Raw genomic sequence first — 13,409 nt, forward strand, 5'->3', positions numbered from 1 at the left:
CGGCTGGCCTCTCTTGAGATCTGCCCAGAGAAATGCCTGGTTTTCAGTTTGGAATTTAGCTACTCATCTCATTACCCAAGGTCAGAGAACTCATGAACTTTTGTCATTTATCTCCTTTTGTTGGGAGAGGGTTGGTGTTTCAGGGCCAGACATCCCAGGCAGTGGCAGAGGTGTCAGAAGCCCACAGAGCTGAAGGCATTTCTCACCCAACCTGAACTTCTCCAGTGCTGTGCAGTGCTGTATGGTGCCAATGGGCTGAATTCTGGGTCTGCCAGACTGCCAGGATCTAGTTTCTCAGGCTTCCATGCACTCTTGTATGAACTGAACAATTTACTTTGCTATTTAATTGGCAGATGCCCATTTTATTGTCTTTTTTTGCATATGAATGGTATAATTAGTATTCATTTTCTCAAACTACTAATCAGAATTATGGCTAACATGCAAAAAGATTCCTAATTTCCTATCCCACTGACTCTAATCTGGAATCTAAAACTCCCCGTAATCTGGCTCCATGCTATCTGTAATGGCTGTGAGTACCCCTTAGAAATTCATATGAAGTCCTAGCCCCTGTAGCTCAGAGTGTAGTTGTATTGGCAGAAAGGGTCTTTCAAGAAGTAATTAAGTTAAAATGATACAATTATGGCAGGTTCAAACCAATATGACTGGTATGCTGATCAGAAGAAGAAATCTGGACACAGAGACATACAGAGAGAAGATAATGTGAAGACACAGGGAGAAGATGGCCATCCATAAGCCATGGAGAGAGACCTGGAGTAGGCCCTTCCCTCAGGGCCCTCAGAAGAAACCTACCCTGGTGACATCTTGATCTTGGATTTCTAGCTTCTAGAACTGTGAGACAGTAATGTTCTGTTGTTAAAGTCACCTTATCTGTGGTACTTTGTTAGGGCAGCCCTGTCTGACTAAAATGCTATTGATTCATCCTTATTTCCTGTTACTTCCTGCAGAAATCCTCTGCCCAAGTTGGGCCTCCCTCTCATTGTCCCTTGAATGTACCATCTTTATTCTAACCTCTGGGCTTTTGAAGATATATCATAGATCATACCCTGTCCACCTCCTCTTCACATATTCCAGGGGTCAGGAAACAATAGCCCTTGGGCCAAATCCAGACTTCTGCTTGGTTTTTTTAAAATTTTTAATATGAAATTTATTGTCAAATTGGTTTCCATACAACACCCAGTGCTCATCCCAACAGGTGCCCTCCTCAATGTCCATCACCCACTTTCCCCTCCCCTCCCACCCCCATCAACCCTCAGTTTGTTCTCAGTATTTAAGAGTCTCTTATGGTTTGCCTCCTTCCTTCTCTGTAACTTTTTTTCCTCCTCCCCTCCCCCATGGTCTTCTGTTAAGTTTCTTAGGCTCCACATGAGAATGAAGACATATGGTATCTGTCTTCCTCTGTATGACTTATTTCACTTAGCATAACATTCTCCAGTTCCATCCACGTTGTTACAAAAGGCCATATTTCATTCTTTCTCATTGCCAAGTAGTATTCCATTGTATATATAAACCACAACTTCTTTACCCATTCATCAGTTGATGGACATTTGGGTTCTTTCCATAATTTGGCTATTGTTGAAAGTGCTGCTATAAACATTGGGGTACAAGTGCCCCTGTGCATCAGCACTCCTGTATCCCTCGGGTAAATTCCTAGCAGTGTCATTGCTGGGTCATAGGGTAGGTCTATTTTAATTTTTTGAAGAACCTCCATACTGTTTTCCAGAGTGGCTGCACCAGTTTGCATTCCCACCAACAGTGCAAGAGGGTTCTCATTTCTCCACATCCTCTCCAGCATCTATAGTCTCCTGATTTGTTCATTTTAGCCACTCTGACTGGTGTGAGGTGATATCTCAGTGTGGTTTTTATTTGTATTTCCCTGATGAGGAGTGACGTTGTAAATAAAGTTTTACTGGAACACAGCTATGTTTTTTTGCTTATGTATGTTCATGGTGGCTTTCACACTATAGCAGCAAAGCTGAGTGGTTGCAATACAGGCTCTGTGTGGCCTGCAAAGCCTAAAATAATTACTAACTGGCCCTTTAGAGAAAAAAAATGTGCTGACTCCTCAACTAGTCAAATTTCATCCATTACTAGAGGCCCAGTTCTCATTTGTGGAGCTTTTCAGGACCACCTACTGTCACTGAGTCCCCTATTCTGAGTTCCTGGAACATTTGGATCCATGAGAATTTAAAATCAAAATGTAAATTCAAGTTCTATTTTCACCCTCTTGTAGCCATGAAACTCTGGTGAGTTATTTAACCTTTCTGAGGTTCCCTTATATGTAAAAAGAGGTTAATGATACTATTTATTTCATGAAGCTCTAGTAAGGATTAAGTGAAATAATATTTATAAAAACCTTACAAAATGGTAAGTACTGTATGTATTTGCTAATATTACCAACTAATTTTAATCTGTTTTTCTTATAGTTTGCTGTACAAGTATTAGATTTATCTCCCTAAGTTATACTTTCCTCAAGGCCAGAGTCTTTATATTAGAATTCTCTGGACTCCCTTTCAGATCCTAGTGGTATTAAATATGGAACTATAATAACACTTTCTATCTTCACAGAGTTTTAAGGGCACTCCTAATATGCTGGACATCTTGAGGGTTTGTCCTTCAGATACACCCTCCATCCCTTTCTGCTATGCCCTGTAGTCCAGAAAGCTGATCTTTGTAAAAAAAAAAAAACAACAACCTCTCCTATACTAGGGCTTTGTGCTGGGTCAACCAATAGGGAGTGCCAGCAGGATGTCTATGAAGCCTGAGGAAAGTGAGGCTGGGGTATTCATTTCCCTGGTGGCATGTTCAGGGTGGTACAGAGTGGCTGCATCCTATTGCTGAAGGCCACAGATCTGGTCACATGACCCTCTCCTCATGACCTCCCTCTCTGACTTATGGAAACTGCTCTCTCACTTTGTCCATCAGGTTCTTCCAGCAGGTCTATAGGTGCTATCTCTAGGATACTGTGCTATCCCTTGTTGACTTCCTTAAACCTTCCTGCGTTTTTTTTTTAACCTCTCCTTATATCACCCACTTAATGAGTATGTCTGTTTTCTGTCAGGAGCCTGAACAGTGTAGCCCTCTGGTCCAGGATAGATAGTAGTATCCCATGGTTAAGTGAAAGGGTAGTCCCCATAGGTTGAACTTACTTGTCCAAGGTGAAAGGTAGTAAATGGTAGAGCATGACTGGCATTGTGTCCAGGGCTTTCCTGGGTACATCAGACAACCTCCAGAATAACTGCTCAAATACATGAGAACTAATTGATAAGAACTAGTGATGCAGGGTATTACAGTGGGCATGGCTTTTGTCCCACAGCATTCTGGTTGTGGTTACTGCCCCAGGATACTCTCTTGGAAGAAATTATGTTATGTTATGTTTCATTTCATTTCATTTCATTTCATTTCATTTCATATTTCATTTTCTCTTGCAGAAAAAATAACTTGGAAAGTTATTCCTTACTACTTTTCTGTAGTTTGATAGATCAAACATATGGTCAAATACAGACTCAGGCTGATGCGTGAAGGAGCTCTTTATATGTCTTTATCCAACTGAGAGTCTTAGGAATCTCCCTAGTACTGTGAGTCTAGGAAATACCAAAGATGACCCTTCCTTGGTCTTGCCATGAAATAGCTCCAAACCCTGTATAAGCCACATGATTATTTGGGGTCTCATTTTCTTCATCTCTTACATTAATAAATTAAATTAGATGATGAATTATAGGTCTCTTCAAAGGGAAAGAAAGAGAGGGAGAAGGAGAGGAGAAAAGTAGATTGTAGCCAAGAAGAGGAAAGAGATAGGGAGAGAGAAAGCAAAATGGAGCCCAGCTATGGCAGCCTATCTGGGTTGAAAGGTCATAGAGAAAGGTACCACAGCCTCCAGAGCCTTCTCAGAAGCTTCCTGCCAGCCCAGGCCCAGCAAGGCTTCCCCTATATAAGCAATTAAAACCTGGTTGATGTTAAGCTATCAGAAAGTAAATATAAAACACGATTAAATATTAAGAAGCCAAACAAAGTGGCCTTATTAAAAAGGCACAATATAAGCACGATGTGCCATCATAATTATTATTACTGCTATAAACTGGGAGGAGGCATAAATGCCTGCCCTTGATCTGCAGCCATAATCCAAGGAAGAAAACCAGGGTCGCTCTGCTTTCAGCAGGCTATAAACATCCAGTGCTCTCAAGCAGAAAATTTCTCTCCACAATTGTGGTGCCACTGAGTCGGGCCATGGATGTGGGTAGGGGGAGGTGGGCAGTGGCAGGGGGAGGTGGGCAGTGGCAGGAGGAGGCAGGGGAAGGAAGTTTAGCTGGGTCAAACAAATGTCTGAACTTTAGCCCATGGCTCTTTCCTCTTCCTCCCTCACCCTGCCCCACCTTCATTAGGAATGGCAGGCCAGTGTGGAACATTCTCAGGCCCTTGGGACCATGGGGGAAACAGGACATCTGGCCACACAGGAGGGCATGGACATCCCCAAGGAAAACAGAGCTCACTGCAGCCATTGGGGTTGAGATGGGATCTTCTGGACATGGATGATGGTGGCCTTCCTGTGTAGGATCCCTTTGGAAACTCAATTTTTTTAGGTACAAATTACTTTTAGGCTGTGGGGAACAGTATAATTCCCAAAGCCTGGTTTCGCAGTACATGGTCACCCATGTGGTATGATATAACAAGGACAGAGAATGACTTGTGTCCTCAATCCCTCTCCAACTCAGTCCAGTGATGTTTACTGGTCATTCCTTCATTTTAGGGTCTTGTCCCTTCAGAGTGCAAAGACTCTTGGACGTGTAATAGTAGTATCTGCCATTTCTATCCTAATATTAATAGTATTAAGAAATAGTAAGAATAATAACAGCTACTATTCCATGCACTTTACATATGCTAACTGATTCAAGCTTCAAACAATCCTATGAGGGATTATATGCTCCCATTATATATTCCCATTTTGTAGATCAGGAACTTGAGGCTTAGAGAATTAAGTCATTTATTCAAAGCAAGCAGCTAATAAGATCCAGCATTTGAACTGTGGTAGATGTTATGCTCTCTCCCCTCTCAAAGCCCTTTCCCAATCATTAGAGAGGACTAGAGAGCCCTACAAGTGTGCCTGGATCCCTGACAGGAGAAGGGGAGCAGAAAGTGCAGGTGGAGGTCCTTGGGAGAAGCCATTTATTTCATGACCCTGCCCAGGGCTTCCGTGTCAGCTCTCCTGAGCAAAGAGGAAGAGGCAGTAAGCAGAGCAGCATGTTAGGAGCATGGGCTCTGGAGCAAGGTGGACGGAGTTTGAATCCTGTCTCTGCCACTTTGGAGTTCTGTTCCTTAGACATGGTATTTCATCCCTTTGTGGCTCAGTTTCTCCACTGCAAAGGGAGATCTGAATCATACCTGCATTGCAGGGTTAGAAGGGGTAGGGCAGACTTCATTTTACAGATGGGAATGTTAAGGTCCAGAGAAGGTCAGTGACTTGCCTGGGGTCACAAAGCTGGTTGGTGGTAGAGGAAGAGTCCTCTTCCCACATCCAGCACTGCTGCCTTTCTCACTTGCCATTCCCTCACATCATGGGGAGGCTGAAAGTCCACCCTGGAACATCATAGCTGAGCAGAGGCCCAGAGCTCCCTCCACTTGTCTGGAATCCAAAAGTTCCACTGTGGATGAGGTTTACACTTTGTGCCCTGTTCTTGCTGTCTACAGAGGCTATATAGAACTCATGATTCAGTCTCATTTTCTCTTTTTCTTGGGCTCTGTCTTCCCTTTCACTGTTTTTTGCTGCTTGAGATAATTTTGACTCAGGTCAGATTCCTGCAAGAAGCCCTCCAGGAGCCCAGCACAATCTTGAAGGATGTGGGTACCCACAAAGCAGGAGCTGCCCCAAATAAGGAGCACCACCTCTTGGGAAGGGTCTTAGCTTTGCCTTCCCTTCCAGCATGCAAGTAAATTGCTACCTTAAATTTCTAGGCTGCCTCCATTAATGGCATTTATGTGAAGTGAGTCACTTTAGCTCCCAACCCCATGGTGCCTCTTCAGCCCCATCATTTCATGAATGAGTTTATGGGCAGCTGTCAGGATATCAATCAGCTTGCCCCCTTCTGTGGCAAGTCCTTTAATTAATCTCCCAACTCCGCCTGCTGGAGGATTGCAGTTGTGATTTTCCTCCTGCTTGCTGGGGTGAGGATGTAGTCTTGGGTCCATATTGCTATTTTAATGGCCCACATGTGGCACTGAAAGGTCCTTCTACAGTGTCACTTCACAAGATCCTAGGCTCCCTGCCTTGGATGAAGACCCAGGAAAGCAGTGCTCCCCTCCTCTGCATCAGTCAGATCCTGTTAGGATGGGGTTCAGAGCTCAGGACCACATTCACAGAGGGGTAGCAGCCAGAGGGGGTAGCTCTGGGATGGTAGGGGGGCTGTATGTCATGTTCCAGGAAGAAATTAGAAACGTTTAGTCTAACGTAGGTTAGGAGGCATCACCTTCCTCAAATATTTGAAGTCTTTTCACTTGGAGGGAAGATATTGCCTGCTTAGAGTAGTTCTACAAGGAAAAGGCATCAAAGAACTGGAGGGATGAAGATTTTTCCCTAATGTAAGAAACATTTCTGAAGTGGCCTGGCTGCCTTGAGAGGTGAGGAGTTGCTTGTTATTGGGAGTTTGCAAGCCTTTGCTGGGGGTTTGAGAAGAGATTCCTAAGGTTTCTTTTGCTTAGAAAAATAAACTGAAATTTACAAGAAGAATGCTCTGATTGATGCAGCACCATGTTGTGGATTGTTTGTGAGGGGTATGGCTGGGCCCAGACAGAAGGGGTTCTTGGAGCCCTTACCTGATACTCTCATCTGCTTGGGGAGCCTTCCCTAGGCATCATTTCATCATGTCACATCACTGCCATGCACCACACAGAACCTGCAGCCTACCTCCTGAGCCCCCTGTGATTTGGCTTTATTCTATCTCTACCTACTGAATGCTCAGGGCCAGGCATTCAGCTCTCCTCTTGACCTCTGGAGCATGCCACACTGGGTTAGCTTGGTTTGATGCCATTTTGTGGAGAGCCTAACACATGCAAGGTGCTTGCCAGCAACTGTGTACCCACCTACATCTGGTCTTTGCTGCAATGTCCCCTGGGCTCCTCCACGGGCATAAGACCCTCTTTCCCTCCAAGTCCTATTGTCTTCCTGAGGCCTTCTTGGACCAACAGAATCACAGCATTCTTCCTCTCCAAACAGGTACTGTTTGTACCACGTAGTTCAGTGCTCTGGTATATTTACAGTTCATTCTCTGCTCATTAGGAAGAGCACAGCACTGTTGTTACTCTTGGGAAACCATGCCATTTAATTCTCACAACCACCTGGGGAGACAGCCAGGGAAGGTGTCTTCATTCACAATTTCTAGATGAGGAGACTGAGGCTTCGTGTGAGCAGAGGATGCAGTCTTGTCACTCCTCTGCTCGCTGCTGCTCCCCCAGCCAATGGTGTCTTTGACTCTGGCTGGTGAATGGAGGGAAGAGCCACACCTCATTGACTCACCTGCTTTTTTCTGCTTTACTTTCCTGTCCTTTTCTTTCCACCGCAGCTCTCAGAAAGCAGGGCACCTTCCGTGGCACCACACTGATTTCCCTGGGAAACCAGATAGGCAGTGCTGCAGGCCCATGACTTCTGCTGGAGGCCCAGAGGCCACTCACAATTATTGGTTAGCACACACCGCCATTCAGCTTTCTTCCATGGCTCTTCTTCACCCTCAGAGAGGGGTCCAGATGAGCATCTCTGGGGTGGGGCCAGGGTCAGCGCTGTTTCACTCATTCTCCCTTTCATCAGGGCGGGGACTGGAATGCACACAGCCACCTGCTGAAGCCTCCTTCCTCCCTCTTTGGCTATGCTGGAGAAGGGCTCAGACTAGTGACCGCTGGGTACGGTGGCTCATGCCCACAGCAGCGGGGGTGACTCTAAACCAAGGCAGAGAAGGAGGAACCACTCCCAAACCAAATGTGCAAGGAGAACATGTGGATTTTACTGCCGGACAATGTCACTTTATTATTCTGCTGAATATACTCTCCCTCCAAATTGTTCCCCTTAAGATTTAATCTGAATCAAAGGAATTATTCACTCTGCATCCCTCCTCCCTCTTTTCCCTCATCTTAGAACTCTTCTGTAATTTCTCAGGAGAGTTGGGCTGGCTGGAGAGGCTGATTGTTCTTCCTTTAGAAGAGAGAAAGGGTTTTTGAAATCTAGAGAACAGGAACCACTGTCTTCAACAAGCAAAAGGCCTGGAGGTACTGGCAGGAAGTGGGAATGCTAATGCTCCAGAAATCAACTTTAAATGGGAGGCATGACCTTGGGTTCACCTTGGCCTTCCTGCATGGGGTGTAGTGCCACCTCTGGGTTATTGCACCCCTTCTGAATCCTCAATTCTATGAGGATTTGTGCTGTGGGTTCAGTGGCCCAGCAAACCCAAAAGGAAGGACACAGAAATTTTGGTTTTTGGACACAGTCATGGTCACGGCAGGTGGGATAAAGAACAGGTGTTTCCAGTAAGGAAGAGAACTGCTGGTTGTGTGGCCAGCATGATGAACAGGTGTTGGTGGTCCGTAGAGAGGGGACATGGGGACTTTGGGCAGATCCATGCAACTCTATTGCTTTTGCTGCTTGCATTATGGGAGTAATCCTTATCTGATGGTTAGCTGAAAAGGACTGAAGATAGAGTATTTGCCTGACTTGGGGAAGCAGAAAGGAGACAGTAGCCCATTTTTTATTACAATAAAACTGTAGACAGTGAGCCTCCTTGCAGATGGGAGGGACTAAGCACAGAGGTCAGCACTGGTGAGGAAAGATGTCCTGCGTAGGGGTGGGGGAAAGAGAGACGCAGGCAGAGAAGTGTCATGGAAACTGTGTATGCCAGAGTCAGGAGCCCTGTTCCAGGGTCCTCCTCAGCACTGACTCAGTGTCTGGGAAGGATACATGGTTTTAACAGCTCAGTGCTTCCCTCATAGGTTACTTGGAGGACCAATGGGAAGATGTGGGCAATGATGTCAGAAGCACAGCCCTAATGGGAATGTAAGGCAGGAGGGAAAGCAGAGACAGAGAAGCAATTAGTGTGAGTAATTAGCCAGGCGAGGGTAATTAACAGTGCCATCAGGAGGGCACTGTTGTGCCCCCTGACACCTCAGACCAGGGTGTGGAAGTTAAATAGCAACTTGTCTCCTGTCAGCTCAGGAGAAGGAAGAATTTTATAAAAACTGGAGTTGCACAAAAATGGAAGGGGTTTCTTGTGACCTGGTTGGTGAGTTCCTCTCACAGAATGTTCAAGAAAGGGGGGGGGGATTGGACTCCATATTGTATAGATGCTATACAGGAGTTTCATGCATAGATGGAGACACCAGGGGAGTAGGAATGAGCTTCTGAGACACTTTCCAGTGCTGAAATCCTAACATTCAATGCTTTCAAGGTAGAGACAAAGTTATCAGGATATTGGCTCTGGGAACAGAGCAGAAGCATAGCTGCTGGATGCTGGAGGGAGGCCACCCAATGTTCTAGTAAGAACTTTGGACATTGTCTATCCTGTAGCCAACTGTAGCTGCCCAGCCATGAAGGGCAGAGACAGGGTCTGTGAAAAGGAGGATATTCTCTGCCTGGCCCAGACACCCATAACTTCTGGAATACAGGACTCAAAGAAAAACACAGTGCCAGAGGGGGCTATAAGGGATCAGAACGCTCAAGGGTTTATAGAAAACCAGAGATTATTACTTTTACATACTAGGAAACTGAGGCCTAGAGGGGGAAGGGTTTGTTCAAGGTCACAGAGCTATTCATAGTACAGCTGAGACTATGAATCAGTCTCCTACTTTTCAGGGTCTTCTTTCCCTTCCACTTCCCCTCCTTATCACCAGGTATTTCTGGCAGGGGGAGGGGGGCGGGGGGTTACCTTGTTCTTTGTGCTCACCTCTTTCCTGCCTGACAAAAGAGAAAGAGGCTGGTCCTTAGAGTCAGACAGACCTGGGCGTGAGTCCTGGCTAAGACTTGTATTGGCTGTCTGGCCTTGGGCAAATTATCTGAACCTTATCTTTCTCATCTGAAAAAATGGAGATAATAATACCAGTCTTGGAGGTTTAAGTGAGGATTAGAGATAATATGCCTGGGAACTGTATATATTTATTGGGGAATGAAAAAGCAAAATTCAGGCTAAACAGAAGAACCTCAGGATCACTTGCTTTGCATCTAAAAGGTCATCTGGAGTCTGAACACTTCTTAGTGATGATATATGTGTTCCCAGGGCCAGTCCCTAAGGATGGCTCCAGTTAATGGAGCTCCCTTTGGGGCCATCAACTTCCCCCATGTCTTCATCATTGTTGTCAGTCCTTTCATGAAATATTCATGAAGTTCCTACTGTGTGCTAACAGTAACTTACCTATGGCACAGTCTCTGCCTGGAAATGCTGTCTCTGCCTGGAAATGCTTAACAGCTTATGAGAAGACAATCTGTAAACATCTTTAACTACCATGAATCCTGAAAACCTTAACAGCTCGTGAGAAGACAATCTGTAAACATCTTTAACTACCATGAATCCTGAAAACCTATTTAAGCACAATTGGAAAGAAGATAGCTGCATTTACATCCCTTTTGTGCTTCTTGGATTCTTTTTTTAAACCCTAAATGAAACCAAGAACCTGCCAGAGATTGTGTTCTGGTCTCCTAACCTGCTCTCTGCCTTGCCATAAAAGGTTATTTGGGACCACAACCTGGGCACCATGGTGGTCCTTCTAGCCTTACTCTGGATCTCAGTTGGGTGCAATCATATGGGTCCTGGGCCTTTTTAGAGTGGCCCCTGCTCCAGATTTCTGTAACTTACTTGGCAAGAATTTCTGCTTCTATGAACCAGTGACACTAGTCACAGCGATATTGGAGCCTCAGTTACAGTTTGGTTTTAAATAGATTTTTGTCTAAATATATTTTTTAATATGCAACAATTGGGTTAGTCTAATGACAAATGTCATCCCCTACCATTGCCAGAGCAACATGCCATTTCCGTTAGGAGTGATGCTTCCTGGCCAGACTGAGGCATGGAAAATAATTTTGGGTCATCAACATTTCCCTTCAGTTTCGTTGATCTGATTAAACTTAGAAACGGAAAGAGGAATTTACAAATTAGATGCTGTTCTCTATTTATTACCAAAATGGTTGCTTTCCACTACATCCAGGAGATACAGTTGAGATCTCATTAAGTCTCAGCTTGTGATAACATTTACTCCATAAATCTCCATCGCATCCAGTGAATGAAATGAGCATGATGCCAAAGACCACATAATGGATGAAAATCAAACCTCTGCCCCCTTGGAAGAGAGTTGACCTTTTCAAGCCTTAAACGTATTCAGTTTTCCCATCCTAAAGAAGCAGCTAGGCATTTATTCTTGGTACTCTCTTAACCATTTCCTGACTGCCATTCTTAGCCAGCTAGCTGGCCTTACAGAGAGAGAAAGAAAATAAGGATATTTCTGATACTTCTCTGGATGAATGTGAAGAATAAAGTGGAGAAGAGGTGAGGACCTGAAGAAAAACATCAAGGAATGGGCCTTTCCTCTAGCAGAAGTTAGAAATGTTGACAGATCAGAAATGGAAGACGAAACATTAATTTGTGTGTCTGACTCATTATATATCCTCTGCTAGATCACATCTGGCCCTTCCTGGTTTTAGCTCTGACACAGTGACAAGGCAGGCCCCAGTCATCTGTTCCCAATGGCAGAGTTTCAGACTTTCAGGCCAAGACCACACTTTTCTCCCTCTCCCCCCTGAACCCCATCTCTCATCCCTTTTCCAACTGCTACTCATTGCCTATCTGCCAGGCTCTGTGCTAATGCTAAAAATACAAAATTCCCATCCTCATAAGGTATGTGCCCCAGTAGATTGTATAAGATGGATAAATAAATAGACACAATATATGGTGCAGGCCTGGAGTAGTCGTTCTGGGAGTGAGGAGAGGTAGAGGGTGCGGTGAGGGGAGGGCAGGTAGAAACGGAGCTGATGCAGTTCCAAAGGCAGATGGTGGAGCTGGGATTTCAAGGCAGGGAGATCGGAGTGCATATAGGTGCCAGGATGGTCTCTGGAATAACAGGCTGCTTCCAGAGTTCAGGGAATCCTGCAGGAGACCCAGTACAAATTCTGGGGGTCTGGGAACTGCAGGATTCTAGAATCAATTAAATCCTTCTGGGGTTTGATGGACTGGAGAGATCCAGGTTTGGTTCAGACTCCTAGGACTAAAGCTAACATATGTCAACTTAGAAGTACAGAAACAAAAGACATGGCGGGGTGGTGGGGGAGGACTTTGCAGCTGTCTGGCCCAACCCCTCATTTTACCAATGAGAAGACTGAGAAGGACTAATTGCCAATTGGTAACTGAGTGGGACCTGGAAGCCAGTGGCCTGTTTCTCTTAGGCTCCTAATCAGCGCCACTACATCACACAGACTACTCCCACCTAAAACTCTGGCATCCTGTTAGGAGAGAAAGGTGAGGGCCATTCATCTCACATTGCTGCACTCTCAACTCATCTCATCAAGTGGATTAATGTGATTACGGAAATTATAATGAAAATGTATACCATCTGAGAGGCTTAAAAAGCAGCTCTACAATTTTTACTAAAGCTTGGGATCTTCCTGAGGAAAACCTAGGGGGTTTTGCCCGATTGTCAGCAACCGACCACTGCAACTTCACAGTCACTGCTGAATGGCAGAATGGGCTGTAGGTCAAGGGGGCTAGGGCCCTCTACCATTGGCATTACTTTTCACACCAAGAAGAGGCTCTCCCCTCAGGTGATAGCAGGGATCTTTTCCTCTGCCTGTGCTGGGCACAGCAAATGTGGTGCCAAACTTCTCATCATAGCTGAACTCAGCTTACTGAAGCAAGTAATAATACATACAACGAGACTCCAACTCTGAATATTTCTGACTAGAAGGGGTCCTCAATTTTTTCTTGTCCACGTGTAAGGTGTGTATGTGTGTAAGTTTGTATATATGTCTGTGTTTATATGTACGTATTGCAATTTCAGAGAATTTTGTTAGCATAGTAACTGGCCTGATACTGGATACCATTATCATATCTCATGAGTCATTGAAATGAGATACAGTGGTTGGACAGGTTGATTTGAAGCTTGGAATTGGGAAGGTAAACAAAGGCTTTTCCCCTTAAAGCCAGCCTGTCAAGCATATAATTAAGGCTTTCCACCTCGTCAGTAAGTTGTTGAGAACAAATCTATTATATCACACCCAAACACAGCACAGACAAGTTCCAGGGCAGTTGTAATAATTCCTTAACAGCTTTGGGCCTGTGTTTATATTTTCTCTTGACCTCTAATCTTGGAATGCTTGTGTTCCTGCATATGAGGCACTGTGAAGTCCTGTGTATGAGATTTAGGGTATGTTAGTC

At 44.9% G+C, this 13,409-nt stretch overlaps 1 protein-coding gene across 12 annotated transcripts in view; it reads right to left on the reverse strand.

The window, feature by feature from the left end:
* Positions 1-13,409, reverse strand: part of CACNA1C (calcium voltage-gated channel subunit alpha1 C) — a 662,038-nt gene that overhangs the window by 153,669 nt on the left and 494,960 nt on the right. The gene's annotated exons all lie outside the window — the stretch shown is intronic.

Source organism: Lynx rufus, unplaced genomic scaffold, assembly GCF_022079265.1.
Source record: "Lynx rufus isolate CCGP_SWC_20201006 ecotype Redwood Valley unplaced genomic scaffold, mLynRuf1.p SCAF_7, whole genome shotgun sequence".
NCBI lineage: Eukaryota > Metazoa > Chordata > Mammalia > Carnivora > Felidae > Lynx > Lynx rufus.